The sequence below is a fragment of the Eumetopias jubatus genome, unplaced genomic scaffold, assembly GCF_037043125.1.
Source record: "Eumetopias jubatus isolate StellerSeaLion01/CBP00866 unplaced genomic scaffold, mEumJub1_p1.0 scaffold_15, whole genome shotgun sequence".
Lineage (NCBI taxonomy): Eukaryota > Metazoa > Chordata > Mammalia > Carnivora > Otariidae > Eumetopias > Eumetopias jubatus.
Window position 1 is genome coordinate 63,347,046 of NW_028274821.1, and position 18,114 is coordinate 63,365,159.

Below are 18,114 nucleotides of genomic sequence, written 5' to 3' on the forward strand. Positions count from 1 at the left end.
CACTATTTCAAATCAGCAATGTTTGAGGCAGCCCTAAATATTATTTGTAATTTATTATGTGGTGGTAACACATTTATGTTCAAGCTGGTTGTTTAATGAACCAGCTTTTGTATAATCCATTTAGTAATATATAATCAGTTCTCATTAATATATTCGATGTCCTCTTTTTTCCATTTTGCTATTTATTTTTTCCAATATCTTAGCATGAAAACTTTCAACTATAGAGAAAAGTTGAAAAAACTCTACAGTGAACATCCATACACATACCTACTGGATTTTATAATTAACATTTTGCCATGGTTGCTTTATCACATATCTACCCATCTTTGCATCCCTCTACCCATCCATCAATCTATCTTATTTTTTTTTCGTTTTAAAGTTTTTATGTCAATTCCAGTTAACATACAGTGTTATATTATTTTCAGGTGTAAAATTCAGTGATTCAACAATTCTATACATCACCCAGAGCTCATCACAAGTGCACTCCCTAATCCCCATCACCTATTAAACCCATTCTCCCACCCACCTCCCCTCTGTAACCATCAGTTTGTTTTCTACAGTTGAGTCTGTTTCCTGATTTGTCTCTCTCTCTCTTTTTTTTGCCTTTGCTCATTTGTTTTGTTTCTTAAATTCCATATATGAGTGAGATCATATGGTATTTGTCTTTCTCTGACTTACTTATTTCACTTATTATAATCTCTAGCTCTATCCATGTTATTGCAAATGGCAAGATTTTATTCCTTTTTATAGTCTATTAATATATATACATATATACACAATGGAATATTATTCAGCCATAAACATATATACAGCCATATGCATATATATGTATATATATGCCACTTCTTCTGTATCCATTCATTAACTGATGGACGCTTGGGCTGCTTCCATAATTTGGCTACTGTGAATAATGCTGCTATGAATATAGAGGTGCATGTATCCCTTTGAATTAGTGTTTTGTATTCTTTGGGTAAATACCCAGTAGTGTGATTGCTGAATCATAAGGTAGTTCTATTTTTAAATTTTTGAGGAACCTCTATACTGTTTTCCACAGTGGCTTCACCAGTTTGCTTTTCTACCTACAGTGCATGAGGGTTCCTTTTTCTCCACATCCTCACCAACACCTATTGTTTCTTGTGCTGTTGATTTCAGCCATTCTGACAGGTGTGAGGTGATATCTCATTTTAGTTTTGAATTGCATTTCCCTGATGGTAAGTGATGATGAACATCTTTTCATGTATCTGTTGGCCATCTGGATGTCTTCTTTGGAGAAATGTCTGTGCATGTCTTCTGCCCATTCTTTAATTGGATTATTTGGGGGTTTTTTTGTTGTTTTTTGGTATTGAGCAGAATAAGTCCTTTATATATTTTGGATACTAACCTTTTATTGGATATGTCATTTGCAAATATCTTCCCAGTTTCTTTTGCATGTTGCTGTCCAGTTTTCCCAACACGACTTGTTGAAAGGACTGTCTTTTTCCCATTGGATATTCTCTCCTGCTTTGTTGAAGATTAATTGATCATATAGTTATGGGTTTATTTCTGGGTTTTCTATTCTGTTCCATTGATCTATGTGCCTATTCTTGTGCTGGTACCACTCTGTTTTGATAACTACAACTTTGTAGTACATCTTGAAGTCTGGAATTGTGATGTCTCCAGCTTTGCTTTTCTTTTTCAAGATTGCTTTTGCTAGTTGGGGTCTTTTGTGGTTCTATACAAATTTTAGGATTATTTATTCTAATTCTGTGACAAATGCTGTTGGTATTTTTATAGGGATTGCATTAAATGCGTAGATTGCTTTGAGTTCTATAGACATTTTAACAGTATTTGTTCTTCCTCTCCATGATCATAGAATATCTTTCCATTTCTTTGTGTCATCTTCAGTTTCTTTCATCAGTGTTTTCAGTTTTTCACAGTATAGGTCTTCCACCTCTTTGGTTATATTCCTAGGCATCTTATTATTTTTGGTGTAATTGTAAATGGGATTGTTTTCTTAATTTCTCTTTCTGGTGCTTCATTATTAGTGTATAGAAATGCAATAGATTTCTGTATATTGATTTTGTATCCTGTGATTTTACTGAATTCATTTATCAGTTCTAGTAGCTTTTTGGTGGAGCCTTTAGGGTTTTCTATATATAGTATCATGTCATCTGCAAATAGTGAAAGTTTTACTTCTTCCTTACCAATTTGGATGCCTTTTATTTCTTCTTCTTGTTTGTTTGCTGTGGCTAGGACTTCTAGTACTATGCTGAATAAAAGTGGTGAGAGTGGACATCCTTGTCTTGTTTCTGATCTTATGGGGAAACCTCTCAGTTTTTCCCCATTAAGGATGATGTTAGCTGTGGATTTTTCATATATGGCCTTTATTATTTGAGGTATGTTCCCTCAAAACCTACTTTGTTGAGTGTTTTTATCATGAATGGATGTTGTACTTTGTCAAATGCTTTTTCTTCATCTATTGAAATAATCATACGGTTCTTGTCCTTTCTCTTATTGATGTGATGTATCATGTTGATTGATTTGCACATACTGAGCCACACTTGCAATGCAGGAATAAATCCCTCTTGATCATGGTGAATGATTTTTTTAAATGTATTGTTGGATTAGATTTGCTAACATTTTGTTGAGAATTTTTGCATCAGTGTTCATCAGGGATATTGGCCTGTAGTTCTTTTTTAGTGTCTTTTTTTTTTTAATATTTTATTTATTTGACAGGGAGAGAGAGAGGACAAGCACAAGCAGGGGGAGTGTCAGAGGGAGACGGAAAAGCAGGCCCCCCACCAAGCAGGAAGCCCAATGCGGGGCTCAATCCCAGGACCCTGGAATCATGATGTGAGCTGAAGGCAGATGCTTAAACAACCAAGCCACCCAGGAGCGTTTTGGTGGTGTCTATCTCATTTCGGTATCAGGGTAATGCTAGCCTCATAAATGAATTTGGAAGTTTTCCTCCCTTTCTATTTTTTGGAATAGTTTGAGAAGAATAGGTATTAACTCTTCTTTAAATGTTTGGTAGAATTCACCTGTGAAGGCATTCAATCCTGGACTTTTGTTTGTTGGGAGTTTTTTGATTACTGATTCAATTTCTTTTTTTAATGTTTTATTTATTTATTTGAGAGAGAGAGAGAGCACAAGGAGGGTGAGTGGCAGAGGGAGAAGGAGAAGCAGGCTCCCTGTTGAGCAGGGATCCTGTCGTGGGGCTGAATCCCAGGACCCCAGGATCTCAACCAGAGCCAAAGGCAGATGCCTAACCAACTGAGCCACCCAGGTACTGCAACTGATTCAATTTCTCTGCTGGTTATCAGTATGTTAAAGTTTTCTATTTCTTCCTGTTTCAGTTTTGGTAATTTATATGTTTCTAGGAATTTATCCATTTCTTCTACATTGTCCAATACAGTTTTTCATAATATTCTCTTACAATTGTATTTCTATGCTATTGATTGTATTTCTGTTCTCTCATTTTGTGATTTCATTTATTTGAGTACTTTTCTTTTTGATAAGTCTGGCTATAGGTGTATCAATTTCATTTTTTTTTTCAAAAAACCAGCTCCTGGTTTCATTCATCTTTTCTATTGTTTTTTTGTTGTTGTTGTTGTCTAGTTTCTACATCATTTATTTCTGCTCTAATATTTATTATTTCCTTCCTTCTGCTGGTTTTAGGTTTTGTTTGTTGTTCATTTTGTAGCTCCTTTGGGTGTAAGGTTATGTTGTTTATTTGGTATTTTTCTTGCTTCTTGAGCTAGGCCTATATTGCTATAAACTTCCCTCTTAAAACCACTTTTGCTGCATCCCAAAGTTTTAGACCATTGTGTTTTCATTTTCATTTGTTTCCATGTACATTTTTATTTCTTCTTTTATTTACTGGCTGACTCATTCATTGTTTAATAGCATGTTATTTACCTCCATGTACTTGTGGTCTTTCCAGATTTTTTCTTGACTTGTACTTTCATAATGCTGTCATCAGAAAACATGCATGGTGTGACTTCAGTCTTCTCGAATCTGTTCAGGCTTGTTTTGTGGGCTAATATGTGATCTATTCTGGAGAATGTTCCATGTGCACTTGAAAAGAATATGTAGTCTGCTGTTTTAGGATGGAATGTTCTGAATATATCTGTTAAATTCATCTGGTCCTGTGTGTCATTCAAAGCCACTGTTTCCTTGCTGATTTTCTGTTTAGATGATCTGTTCATTGATGTAAATGGGATTTTAAAGTCCCCTACTATTATTGTATTATTATTTGATTAGTTCCTTTATGCTTATTACTAACTGTTTTATGTATTCGGGTGCTCCTATGCTGGGTGCATAAATATTTTACAATTTTTATATCTTCTTGTTGGATTGTCCCCTTTATTATCATAGTGTTCTTCTTTGTTTCTTGTTGCAGTCTTTGTTTTTAAGTCTACTTTGTTCAATATAAATATTGCTAAGTATTGCCTCTCCAGCTTTCTTTTGACATCCATTTGCATGATAAATGTTTCTCCATCTCCTCACTTCCAATCTACAGATTTCTTTAGGTCTAAAATGAGTCTCTTGTAGGCAGCATACAGATGGGTCATTTTTTTTTTTATCCACTCTGTCACCTTATGTCTTTTGATTGGAGTTTTTAGTCCATTTACATTCAAAGTCATTACTGGTGGATATGTATTAATTGTCATTTTATTATTTGTTTTGTAGTTATTTTTGAAGATTTTCTCTGATACTTTCCTGTCTTTCATGGTTTGCTGATTTTCTTTAGTGATATATTTGGATTTCTTTCTCTTTATTCTCTGCATACTTATTAGTGGATTTTGATATATGGTTACCATTAGGTTTGTATATAAGCTCTTTTACATATAATAGTCTACATTAAGTTGATGGTCATTTAAGTTTGAACCTATTCTTTACTTCTCCCCACATTTAGGTATATTTTGTTACATTTTACATCCTTTTATTTTGGGGGTTCCTCGACTGATATTTTACAGAAATGTTCATTTTTATTGCCATTGTGTTTCCTATCTTCATACTGTCATTTTTTGTCTTTCCTTTCCACTCAAAGAATCCCCTTTAATATTTTTTGCGGGGCTGGTTTAGTGATCATGAACTCCTGTAGTTTTTGTTTGTCTGGGAAACTCTTTATCTCTCCTTCTATTCTGAATGATAGTCTTGCTGGATAGAGTATTCTTGGCTGCAGATTTTTCCCATTCAGCCCTTTGAATGTATCATTCCCCTCTCTTCTTGCTTGGAAAGTTTCTGCTGAAAAATCTCCTGCTAGCCTTTTTTGTTTTCCCTTGTAAGTTACTATCTTCTTTTGTCTTGCTGTTTTAAAATTTTCTTTTCTTTTCTTTTTTTTAAGTAGGCTCTACACCCTGAGATCAAGACCTGAGCTGAGATCGAGTTGGGTGCCTAACCAACTGAGCCACCTAGGTGCCTCTAAAATTTTTTTTATCAGTATATTTTGCCAATTTAATTAGAATATGTCTTGGTGAGGATCTGCTTTTATCAACTCTGATGGGACTTTTCTGTGCCTCCTAGATCTGGAGGCACAGATCTCCTGTTTCCTTCTCCAGATTTCGGAGGTTCTCAGCTATTATTTCGTCAAATAAATTTTCTGCCCCATTTTCTCTCTCTTTTTCTGGGCCTCCTATAATACAAATGTTCCTACATTTGATGGAGTCACTGAGTTCCCTAAGTCTATTCTTGTTTTGAATTACTCTTTTTTTTCTCTCTTTTGTTCAGTTTGATTACTTTCCATAACTCTGTGTTCTAGGTCACTAATTTGTTCCTCTGCTTCTTCCATTCTGCTGTTCATTCCATCAAGTATGTTTCTCATTTTCTTTATTGTACCCTTTTTCTCTGCTATATTATTCCTTACCTCCAGGCTTTAAGCCCTCCTGGTCGCCAGAAGTCACAAAATTTGGCACCTCTCACCTTCCAAGCAATTGCTATGGGGAATCATTTTCTCTGTGTTCCCCTATGCGTTAGTCTATCTCTCACCCTTCTCCATGACCATGGCTCCTTTCTGCAGCAGCCATGATCTGTTTCTCTCCCCAAATCATCTCCAAACTTCCTACTTTCTTCGATGTGGCCTCTTCTCTACCTTTAGTTGTGGAGTTTGTTCTGCCAGTCTTCAGGTCAATTTCTGGGGTTTTTAGGATGATTTGATAGTCATCTAGTTGTATTTGTGGGACAAGGTGGGACTAGGGTCCTCCTACTCTGCCGCCATCTTCCTAACCCCCCTCTATCTTATTTTTTAATGCATTTCAAAGTAATTTGCAATATCAGAACACTTCCCCCAAAATACTTTGGCATACACATCATTAACTAGAGCTTAATATTTGTTTGCAGTTCTTTTTGAGATAAAATTTATGTAGAGTGAAATGCAAAAATATTGTGATAGTTGATGAATCTGACAAATGTGTACCTGTGAATCCCAACCCCTATCAAGTTATAGAATATTACTGTTAACCCAAGAAGTTCCCTTTGTTCTTTCCCTGTCAACCCCAGCCCAAACTCCCCTAGAGGCAACCACGGTATAAACTAGTTTTGCTTGTTTTTGAACTTCATATAAATGGAACCACAAAATATTTGCTCTTTTGTATACTTCTTTCACTTAGTATAGCATTTTTTGGTGTTTTGGGGGTTTTAGTTTCTTTTTCATGTCATTGTGTATATGAGTAGTTTCTCATTTTTGTTGCCCAGTAGTATTCATTTTTTAATATTCTCTAATGGATGGACTCCTAGGTTGCTTCCAGTTTTGTTTTGTTTTTTTTTTAATGCTGTACATTATTCTTGTACAACTGTTTTTGTGGTGATTTTTTTTTTCATTTTTTTCATTTTTCTTGGGTAAATACCTGAAAGTAGAATTGCTGGGTCATAAAGAAGTTGTATGCTTAGCCATTTAAGAAACTTTCAGACTGTTTTCCGAAGTGGTGAAACCATTTACACACCCACCTGCCAACAATAAATGGGTGTTCTGGTGGTTCCACGTCCTCTCCAACATTTGGTGATAACAGACTGTTAAACATTACCCATTCTAGTGGATATTAAATGTTAGCTCACTGTGGTTTTAAATTACATTTCCCTGATGACTAATGATGTTGAGCACATTTTCATGTCTTTATTATTTATTGGCCATTTGTACATTTTCCTTTGTGAAGTATCGGTTCAAATATTTTGCTCATTTTTATTAGGTTGCTTTTATTTTTATTATTATTATGTCTTTTGTAAAATCCAAGGTAATGAATTCTTTTAATCCCATAAAGCAAGATACATGAACTGTGCTGCCCAAGTCACATTTTTGGTCATATTAGTATAAAAACCTTAATTTCCCTTTGAAAAAAAACCGAAGCCTAATTTTTTACCAAATTATTTTTAAAACAAACAAATTAAAACTTCCTCCTCCTCCCCTTCATGTTGAACCTGTATATACAGCAGGTATATACAAGTGCCAAACTCCTAGATAATTGTTAAACTCCCTGGTCTATGTATACATTTCTGTAAAACAATATACCACTTCCATCCATTATAAATCAGTGCTTATAACCTTTTTTCCTAGGTCTTTTTAGGTTTTCTAGGTTTTTTTCTAGGTCTTTGCATAGTTTTCTAGACAAGGTATTTGTCTCCTATTTTCTAGAGAACAAAATTTGACCAACCTTAGATGTGGATCAGCCCTTCCAGACTACTCTTCTAGTTATTCTTAAATCATATTACTTATTCTATCGGATTTCCTAATGATGTTTCTCACTTTGAATACTCAGTACACACTCAGCAAAGTATTATGCATGTCATCTAATATCTTAAGGACATTAATAAAAGAATATTAACAAAATGAATCAAACAGATTATATAGAGAAAGAGATGAAAGTGGAATGGCTGGAACTCTTCAGGTTGCAGGGTAACAGAAACCCAGCTTGAATTAGATTAGGCAAAAGAGGAAATGTATTGGTTTGGGTGTTACAAGAAGGGAAGGACTACAGGTGGACCTCAAAACAGACTTGAATATAAGCAACTTTGGGGCCAGAAACCTGAGTCCCACCAGGATTTTCTGTCTCTTCATTGTTTTTCTCTGCAAGTTTATTTTTTTCTTTTAAACCAACTGCAAGTATATGATAAGGAAATTGGCTGCCAACAGCTACCATACTTCATCTCAGCTTTACCACCAAAGAACAGACCATGCTTTCTCTGGTCCCTAGTTCAAAACTCCAAATGATGAGTTCTGACCACTTTTCAGCCATCAACTGTGGCCAGGTTCAAAGTCTGTCAAAAGAACATGGCAGCTCACATCCAAATCAACTGTCTAAAGGGCAGTAAGGAACATTTTGCCCAAAGGGGTGAATAATGTTCCCAGAAGAAGAGTCAAAACTGTGGACAAACAAAATAATAGAGATTCACTACAAATAGCATAACCAGAGACCCAAAAGGACTTAATTCAGTAAAGGAAGAGGAAGATTCTGAAAGGAAGAGAAAGTTTAAGGGAAACACTTAATGTGGGATGATGAGAGCAAAAGTCTATTTAGGTGGGAGCATCTGGGTGGCGCAGTTCAGCACCTGACTTTTAGTTTTGGTTCAGGTCGTGATCTCAGGGTCCTGATATGGGGGACTCCATGCTCAGTGTGAAGTCTGTTTGAGATTCTCTCTCCCTTTCCCTCTGCCTCTCCCCCCACTCACACGCTCTCTCTCTCTCAAATAAATGGGTAAATATTTTTTTAAAAAAGTCTATGTGAAGACAGATTTCTTTCCAGTGCCTTTTTTCAGATACAATCTTTTATTTTTTTTCAGATACAGTCTTTTAGATAGACATGTAATACTAGTCCTAAAATATCTGAGCTCACTTCCCATATCTAACAAAAACGCCCGATGTAGTACAGACCAAATTTTAACACACTTAATCCAACCAACCCCAGTCTATTTGTGTGCTGTTCCTTCTCAACTAATACGCCAAAATACTACACTAGATTTTGTCCTGTCCTATAGGCTCAATCTCCTATTTTCTGACAAAATTATAAGTAAGCAGGAACATGGAAATGAGTCACAACCTTAAGACTCACTATTTGCTTAAAACAAAAATAATTGCCTTTAAGGTCAGTTGCATTTATTCTTCAACAACACTATTATATCACAAATGATTTGAGGGAAAATGCAGGGACAGTTGAATCAAACAAGAATTAGGTTGCGTTTGGCTAAAGCTTAGTAATTTATCCCGCTCTACATGGCTAAGCTAAATATCCAAAATAAGGAGGGTTTTTTTTTTCATTTTTATTTTGTTAATATTTATCTAAAACAAATGTACTCATGTGCTGAATCCAAAAATCATTTAATTTTAACCTTATTTCTCTGTATTGCACATCCTCAGCAAATACTTGTTAAATAAGTAATACAGATCCATGGAAGCACAGAAATAGAGAAACCTAACTCTTCCTTTAGGGAAGAGGTCAATAAAAACTTCATGAGTTCACTAAGGGGAGGGGCAGGTAAAGGAAGAACATAGGCAGAAAGAGATGTCTGCACAAGCATAAGGAGCCAATTACTTCACAATACTAAGGAGGAAGACTGAAAACAGGAGAGCAGGGAGAGAGATACAGTAAGAAAAGTTGGCAGAGGTCAAATCATAAAGGGTTTTATAAGCCATGCCAACAAATTAGATCTTCATTCAGTAAATGATGGGGAGTCCCTGAATATTTTTAAGCTGGGAGTGGGTGAGGGAGAAGAAAAAAAAATCATATTTTCAGTTTTCACATTTTATAAAAATCATGCTGAAAGCATTAAGGAGATAAATTGAAGAGATCTAAGCCAGCAGCTTAAGGAGAGCAATTAGAGGTAAAGTATTATATTAATTCATGGGGTAAATGATGAAAGGTCTAAATTGAGAGATTCCAAAAGTACTTCATTAGAAGAAATAATAGGATTTGAATCTTGGAAATAGAACAGAGGGCAGAGACTAGAAATACTATCAAGTCCCCAGCTGATATGTTGGTGTCACAATTCAAGATCAAGAATATGGAAGGAGAAAGCTTGTAGGGAGGCAATAATGAGCTCAATTTAGGACAAAGTATGCTGCATGTGGTAGGTCCAGGGGAAGCTGCCTGGGAGGCAGTCAAAATTTTATGTCCATCATGTGGGAGAGAGGTCTGAACCAGAGAAAGAGACTTGAAACCATGAGCAGAAAGGTGGTAATCCAAGCCCTACAACTGGATGAGATGATCTAGGGGAATGTGCAGAATAAAATAAAATAAAATAATTTTTTTAAAAAAAGGAGGTCCTAGGACAGAGACCTGGATTGTATCTAACTTATTTTTACTTAAGCCTGTTTCTCAATTTTACAACATATAATAAAAATAAATAAATAAAAATAAAAACCTAAATTATAAGAAAAATTGCATACTAGATGAAAAATTGACATATGACATAAAGGGACGATTTGTTGCATGAAAAATATAAATAGCTAAGCATACACATATATATATATATGTATGTTTATACGTGTATATATATATACAATAGAAGGTGTGGTTGATTCACTTGGAGGGGGAAGACAACATTTGACAGAGCAAACACCTCAAAAGACCTTGAGTGGAAACCCTCTGCTATCAACTCAAGTGGGTAGTGGGTATGGGAAGAGACAGGTCGCATAACCCACGTAGTCTCCTTAAAGGCCAAGTGTAACCTGAGTACTTCTTGTACTGCTATACCAGTGGCTTTGATAACTAAAGAGTGTCCTGAAGGCCCTTCTGAATAGCCTGCATTTTGCCCAGGTCATGAAAGACATCTATGATGTGAGAGATGCAGTGAGTCAAAGGGAAGGAGCAGAGCCACCAACAACCGCTGGTATAGAGCTGAATGCCATATGAGAGCAGCAAGAAAGACGGACCCTAAAACTTCCTGTGGACGAGTAGCAATAGCTTGAATGACAATGTAGAATTGTTTACACTATATAGTTGGAACAATTGGGAATGGACATAAAGCCAACCACCGCTTTACTGACATATTTCGTTGACTTGGCAAATCCATGAAGAGAAAAATGAGTCTCACCGTTGGGCTCTCAAATACACATTTTTTAGAGTTGAGCTAGAGATACTAAAAGAGACTTGTAAAACCTATCCAAACCAGGGACTTATATGACAGTAAGTCATTGAAGTATGTCATGTCACCCTAGAAAACCATGATTCCTCAGTCCCCAGCATTCACCTAAGATGTTGTTCAACAGGTATTGGAAGATGGCCAAGGAGTGCAGATGCCAGTCTTACAATATATTCAGACTTATCAAAAAGATGCCCGGAAGGGTACTCCTGGGTGGCTCAGTCGGTTAAGCGTCTGACTATTGATTTTGGCTCAGGTCATGATCTGAGCATTGTGAGATAGAGCCCTGCATCGGGCTCCTCACTGGGCATGAAGCCTGTTTAAGATTCTCTCTCTCCCTCTGCCCCTGCCCCCCTCTCTCCCTCTCAAAAAAAAAAAAAAAAAAAAAAAGCCTGAAAGGATAGTGTCTGCTTGCCACTTTTCCAAGAACAAAGTTGTACGTGTCCATAAGTCAAATTCCATAAAGATCTCAGCCTATGTTCAGGAAGATCACTGGTAATGATGATGATAGCTACCATTATTACCTATCATGTGCCAGGCCCTATGGTAAGAACTGTACATGTATTAGTTCATTTAATTCTCACAACAGCCCTGTGATAGATAACACTTACAGCAACTTCTACAAGTCACATAGTTAAAAAGTAGTAGAGCCAGAAGTCAAACCCAGATATTATTGGTTCCATTGACTATGTTCTTTACTTTATGCTACATTGCCTCTTCTACTGAGAGCTTGGTATGGATTATATATGATGAGCTTACTAAAATCACAGTTGTCTTGCTAGAAAAGGTAAATGCCATTCTTTTATTTATTAAAGAGAACCAAGATAGACCCTGCAGGAAATGTGGAAAACTGATCCATCCTCCACCATCAGTTATTGTTGTACTTGAAAGGAACTTGAGCCTTTGGTTCTGCAGCAGTAGAAACACCAGGTTCCAGCTCCATAATACACCATCCTGGTGATGGGCACAGAACACTGGGGCCAAGGTAGCTCTTCTGCCTTCCCATTCGAGAATTCTTATCTATACATAGTAGAATTATTCAGAATTCCTGGCAGAGGTAGCAAATGGGATAGCATATAGACAGGTACCAAGAAAATATTGGTGGAAGAAATTTGAAGTGAACTAAAAGGTGTCTGGAACAGATTTAGGGGTAAGTTAAAAGAGTCTGAGCATCCAGTGAAAAGTAGCCCCCAGCATTCTTGATTCACTCTTCAGACACAATTTAAGGGGGGGCATTCTCTTTAGAATGTCACCTTGCAAATAAGGACATCTAGGGATAATGTCCAAGCTTTTGAGTCAGAGAGCCTGGTCTGCCAAACCAAGGCTCATCCACAGAGCTGTCAATACTTCATTGTGGAAGCTGGATTCTTTAGCTAGGAATACCTCTGAAATGCAGAACACCCTTTCCTAAATTGAGACCTAAGAGGTAGTAAGTGTCAGAGGCGAGCTGTCCCCTTGTGGAGTTAAAAGTGTGGACTCCCAGCAGCAGTGAACACATACATATACACACAAACACACACACACGTTACACACACACCCCAGAAGAGACAGGTGTATCACTAGCATTGCATCTATCTAACCAGAGGACAAATTCTACCAATTCAGAAAAGTGACAAAGGCTTCAGTACGTTTCAGTGTGAAGGGCTCTCCTGAGGTCTCCTTGGAATTCAGCCAGGAAAACTGAGTCATTCCATTCCATCTCCTGGGCAAGAGGCCAGAATGATCACTGACCCTCACCTCACGCTGAAGCCTATGGATATCACTGATGGCATTCCCATCTGCTGTCACAGCGGGATAAAAAATAACCAACAATTACAATGTGCTTTGAAAACACAAAATATCTAATAAAACTTTCATCTTTTTTCTGGAATCGCTTCCTATTTTGTTTCAACAACCAAAAACCAAAAAAAGAAAAATATCTAGAGAATTTTCTAACCAGAAGTGATAATAATATTCTGCCTATTGCTGTGGCGATTCTGTCTGTTCAGCCTGTGGCTGCTAAAATTGAATGTGAAAATGACACAGAAGGGCTGTGGTCATTTTATTTGGCCCCTAAAGGTCACTACTGAAGTTCAATATAAAGTACATATTTGATCCTGTTCACAAAGATAAATAAGAATATTATTTCACTATTACTTCTAAGAGAATTCAACTTTTCTTGGAGCTCTGCTGAAAAAGGAATCCTCAGAAATGCAAAGCTTCATCTTTAAAAGATTTATAGAAACTTAAGGGATTAAGTCTCGAAACCTGGAAATAAATTAAATATTTCTTAAAACATTTTAAATCATGTTCTCATTCCATTTCTAGAAATGACTGATTACTTCTGAATGTGTAATAATTTTCCAGACTATCTTCCACAACTATAGCTTTCACACTGAAAACTGGACTTACATTATAGAACAAGCACAGTGACAACTGAGTTTCTTTTAGATAAGACAATTGGCAGTCATTTTGTCTGAATCAGACATTTAAATATATGCAAAACCAGAATTGTTTAAAAGTTTGAAAAAGTATTCTTATGAGGCATACACACTATAATATTCCTGAATCATTTCCTGAGACTCGCTGACCAGCTATCAGGTTTATTCAACAGACATAGGGACTGATCTTTTGGTTGGGTCAATTTTATATTTTCTAGATTTAGTCAGATTTCAGATTTAACCAATTCCCTAAACTAACCTTAGAGTTAACTGTCAACATCTCTTTTCATGCAGAAAGAAGGGGGGGGGGGACTCCAACAGCTTCATGAGTAAATTGCTTGGAATTAAACTCTTTATCTGTAAAATAGTGTGGGTGGGGGAAGGAGGAACTCGGTGAAATTCTTTTGAGTACTACTACTTGAAATAGTTTTCATTTTCTTGATTCATCTCTCATCTTCTCACCCTTATTTGTCTCTATTACCACTGAAAAATCCTCTCATTTACCTTTTATTAATTCCCTGTTCCATTCCCTTTAGTGGCCTTTCAAGACTTTCTCTTCCTCTATGTTCCCAAAATCCCCAATCACAAGACTTCACTTCTAGCCTGCTACTTTTCTGAGAAAATAGAAGCCATCTGAGGTATTTTTCTTTCGACTCCCTTTCTCTTCCCCTCTGAATTCCTCTGTATTGTAAGTTGTATTCTTCCTTCCAATCTTGGGCTCCAGCATGAAATAGCTCTCATTCTGGTAACATTATCCTCTTTGCCTTTACACTTGATCATAAATCCTCCTCTCCTTACATCCTTGCTCCTTCAATTCTCTTCCTTGATTTTTTTTAAAACTCTCCTGACCAATCATCTCTTCTTCTGCCTACTCAGGTAGACCCTGTGTCTTAAGATAAACACAAATCTTCTCTTGATCTTACCCCCCCCCCCAAGTTTTCTTTTCTTATCAACCCTTCAACAGACAAATTATTAGAAGCGGAATTTACATTTGCTTCCTACCTGTCTTCACTAGCCCTTTACTCACACATGCCTTCTAGGATCACGATGAGTTCCTACATGTGAAATCCAGCTTCATTCTCTCAAGCTCTTGCAGTATTTAACACTGTATCCCCTGAAACCCTCCCTTCCCTTGGTTTTGTGATATTATAGCACTCCATTTTTCCTAAGCATATCCTGGCCATGCCTCCCCTTGTCCTTCCTTCTCCTAACCTATGACACCAGGTATTCCCCACAGTTTTACCCTTGGTTCTCCTCTTTATACCCCCTCACTCTATCCTTTAATAATCCAGTTCTGTGGGGGCTCTTTTGACATCTGGATCTCCAGTCCAAAAGTTCTCTCTCAAGCTGTTCTATACATACGTCTACCTGGCAGACAACTTCATCCATAACACTAGGGGCTCCTCAAAGGCACAAACCATGTTTTATTTTATTTTTTGTACTTCAATCTCCCACCTTCACCATTGAGGGGCAGCTCAATAACTCAATAAAAGCTCTTTAAGATGAACTAAATAGTATTTCCCACCTGTACCTAAAACTAAACAGACACAAACTGAACAGCTGTCTGGCCCTCCATAACTCAAAACACCCCAGCCTCCTAACTTCCTTATTTCTCTTAACTTCTAACCTCCAAACCTACAACCTCAGCTCCAACTCTGACATGTTCTTTTTCCTTGTCTCCTCTATCCAATAAATTATCACGTGTTATTGATTCCTCCTTTGTTATATTTTTACATCTGTTTACTCATTTACCTTCTTTCTGTCATACCTTCAAGGCCTTAATTACCTCCTACCTATCTTATTGTAATAGATTCCCAAATCAGTTTCTCCATCTCTCCTGCATACCACTTCTAGATTAATCTTTATTTAACACACTTCTAATGATACTAGTTTGCATCTCAAAAATGGTTAAGATTTATCCTTTGCCCAGCAAACTCCAAACATCTTGCCCTAGCATCAAAAGTCCTTCCTAATATGGTCCCAAGATACCTGTATGTTTGGAAGCACTAGAGATCTACGCAAGTTACTTTAAGAGAAGAAAACGTTTAAAAAAGGATATTCACTGATCAACTGATAGCTGTCAGAATGAGAAAGCTCTAAAACTGAGCCACTCTCTTGCTCTACCCATGTCCCTTCTTCTCCTTTCAGTTTCTCTTCTCTCTGTCACTCTGCTCCCTCATTATTCAGTTTCCATTCCTCATGGTTTCAGCCAGCACACAGCACAACATGACCACTCCCAAGCCCTTCTCCACCTTGTCCACTCTCAACACTTCCTTGCAGTTTCTGCCCACACTGCTAATTGATTCAGTCTTTGATTTCCCGGTTCCAAATTCTGAAGAGGCCAAATGGCCTACTCCATCTTTTCATGCTGGACCACAGCTATGCTACAGAACAACCGATGGAGTGTCTGTCTTTGGATCAGATGCCCATCCTCTTCCACTCAGCTGTGATCCAATCATGTGGGGGATGGGCAGCATAACAGGTTCAGAGAATGGACCCTTTAGAAGCAGGCCTATGGGCAGAAGAGATTCCTTTAAAAGGAATCCTTTTTAGCAGGACAGGCAATGATCAACATCTCTAAGGCATTACTTTTTCCTGCCCTGTTCTCCTACATACACACCATGATCCTGTCAAACAGGATTTGCCCTCTCACAAACCCAGTCCACAATTGTATAATCGTATGTCTGCTTGTGTCATTATCTCCGCTTAGAATAATCTCTGTTATCACCTTACCATCCTGAAATCTATCATCCAAAGGACACAAACAGACATAAATTCACAAAACAGTCAATACACAACAAGAAAAGGAAGTTATGAAAAATTATTTGAGCACAAAGAAGCAATACTCCAAATAAGGTGCATTTTTTGTCAATTAAATTAGCAAAAATAAATTTTGAATGATTGGGGGTACCTGGATGGCTCAGTCAGTTAAGAGTCTGCCTTTTGCTCAGGTCATGATCTCAGGGTCCTGGAACTGAGCCCAAAGTCAGGCTCCCTACTCAGCGGGGAGTCTGCTTTTCCCTCTGCCCCTCCCCTCTGCTTGTGCTCTCTCTCTCTCTCTCTCAAATAAATCAATAAAATCTTTAAAAAAATTTTTTGAATGATTAATGTACCTTATGATGACAGTTTCTTGTCTTCCAATAAAATATAGCTAAAAGGAAATGCCTTTAATTCCTGTCAAAATTTCACAAAGATGTCCAAATATAAATAAAGAGAAGCAAGCCTAATATCAAGAATTTAAAAAATAATAGCACTTGATGAAGTAATGTTAAGAATACAATAAAGCAAGGGGCGGAGCGGAAGATGCATGGAGCTGTGTGAGGACCCGAGGGCAGTGCAGTGCACCTATGATTTACGTTTTAGAAATAGATGTTAAACTTTGGTTTGAATGAAAAATGTCTCTCAACCCACCTGTATTTCTCAAAGAAAAGGAAGAAAATAATTCAAAATCTGTAGAAATACAACACTCACAAACTACTTCCATAGCTGCAGAAGATCCTCTTCAAAACTTATGCTTAGCATCTCAAGAAGTTCTTCAAAAAGCTCAGCGAAGTGGAAGATCAAAATGTCTCAGATGTGGTGGCTCAAGAATGTTCTATTGCTATACATGTTATGTCCCAGTTGAAAATGTACCTATTCAACAGATGCCACTTGTGAAGCTTCCACTGAAGATTGATATCATTAAACATCCAAATGAAACAGATGGCAAAAGTACTGCTATACATGCAAAACTATTAGCACCTGAATTTGTAAATATTTACAAGTATCCTTGTATTCCAGAATATGAAGAAAAGGACCATGAAGTTGCACTTGTTTTTCCTGGACCTAAGTCTGTCTCAGTAAAAGATATTTCTTTTCATCTGCAAAAAAGGATTCAAACTAATGTTAAAGGCAAAAATGATGACCCTGACAAGCCATTTATTTAATGCAAGAAAACTGAAGAACAGGATTTGAATGACAGCAACTGCCAAGACACAACACTGAAAAAAATTATATTTATAGATAGCACCTGGAACCAACCAAACAAAATATTCCCTGATGAGAGACTTCAAGGATTGTTACAAGTTGAGTTGAAAACAAGAAAAACTTGCTTTGGGCGCCATCAAAAAGGAAAGCCAGATAACTTCCTTTCCACAATTGAAGCCATTTACTATTTTCTGGTAGGCTACCATACTGATATATTAAAAGAAAAATACTAAGGACAATATGACAATCTCTTATTTTTCTACTCTTTTATGTACCAGTTGATAAAGAATGCCAAATGCTCTGGAGACAAGGAAACAAGAAAACGTATCCATTAGTTTTTAAGAAGATACTTATGTCATTTTATTTTGCTAAAAATCAATAAACTTATAATTGTGGAAAAAAAGGAATACAATAAAGCAAAAAGTAAAAAATAAAATAAAAAATAAAAAAGAATACAATAAAGCTACTTGTCTTATAAATGGTTGATGGTATTGCAATAATACTAGAACCCTTTCAGAAAGCAATTTGCCAACTTGATTCATTTTGGAATATACAGAAAAACCTTAACAGGAAAACTAAATTACTTTTCAATACTGTCAACTAGAGAAAAAATACTTTTAAAGTTTTGGTACATACCTTTCCATACCTTCTTAATATGTGCATTTTTTTTTCTTTT

General features: G+C 36.7%; 1 pseudogene; it reads left to right on the forward strand.

Annotated features, from left to right (window-relative positions):
- The first annotated feature begins 16,841 nt into the window (after window positions 1-16,841).
- LOC114213578 (tRNA-uridine aminocarboxypropyltransferase 1 pseudogene) lies at window positions 16,842-17,773 on the forward strand (annotated as a pseudogene).
- Window positions 17,774-18,114: the final 341 nt, after the last annotated feature.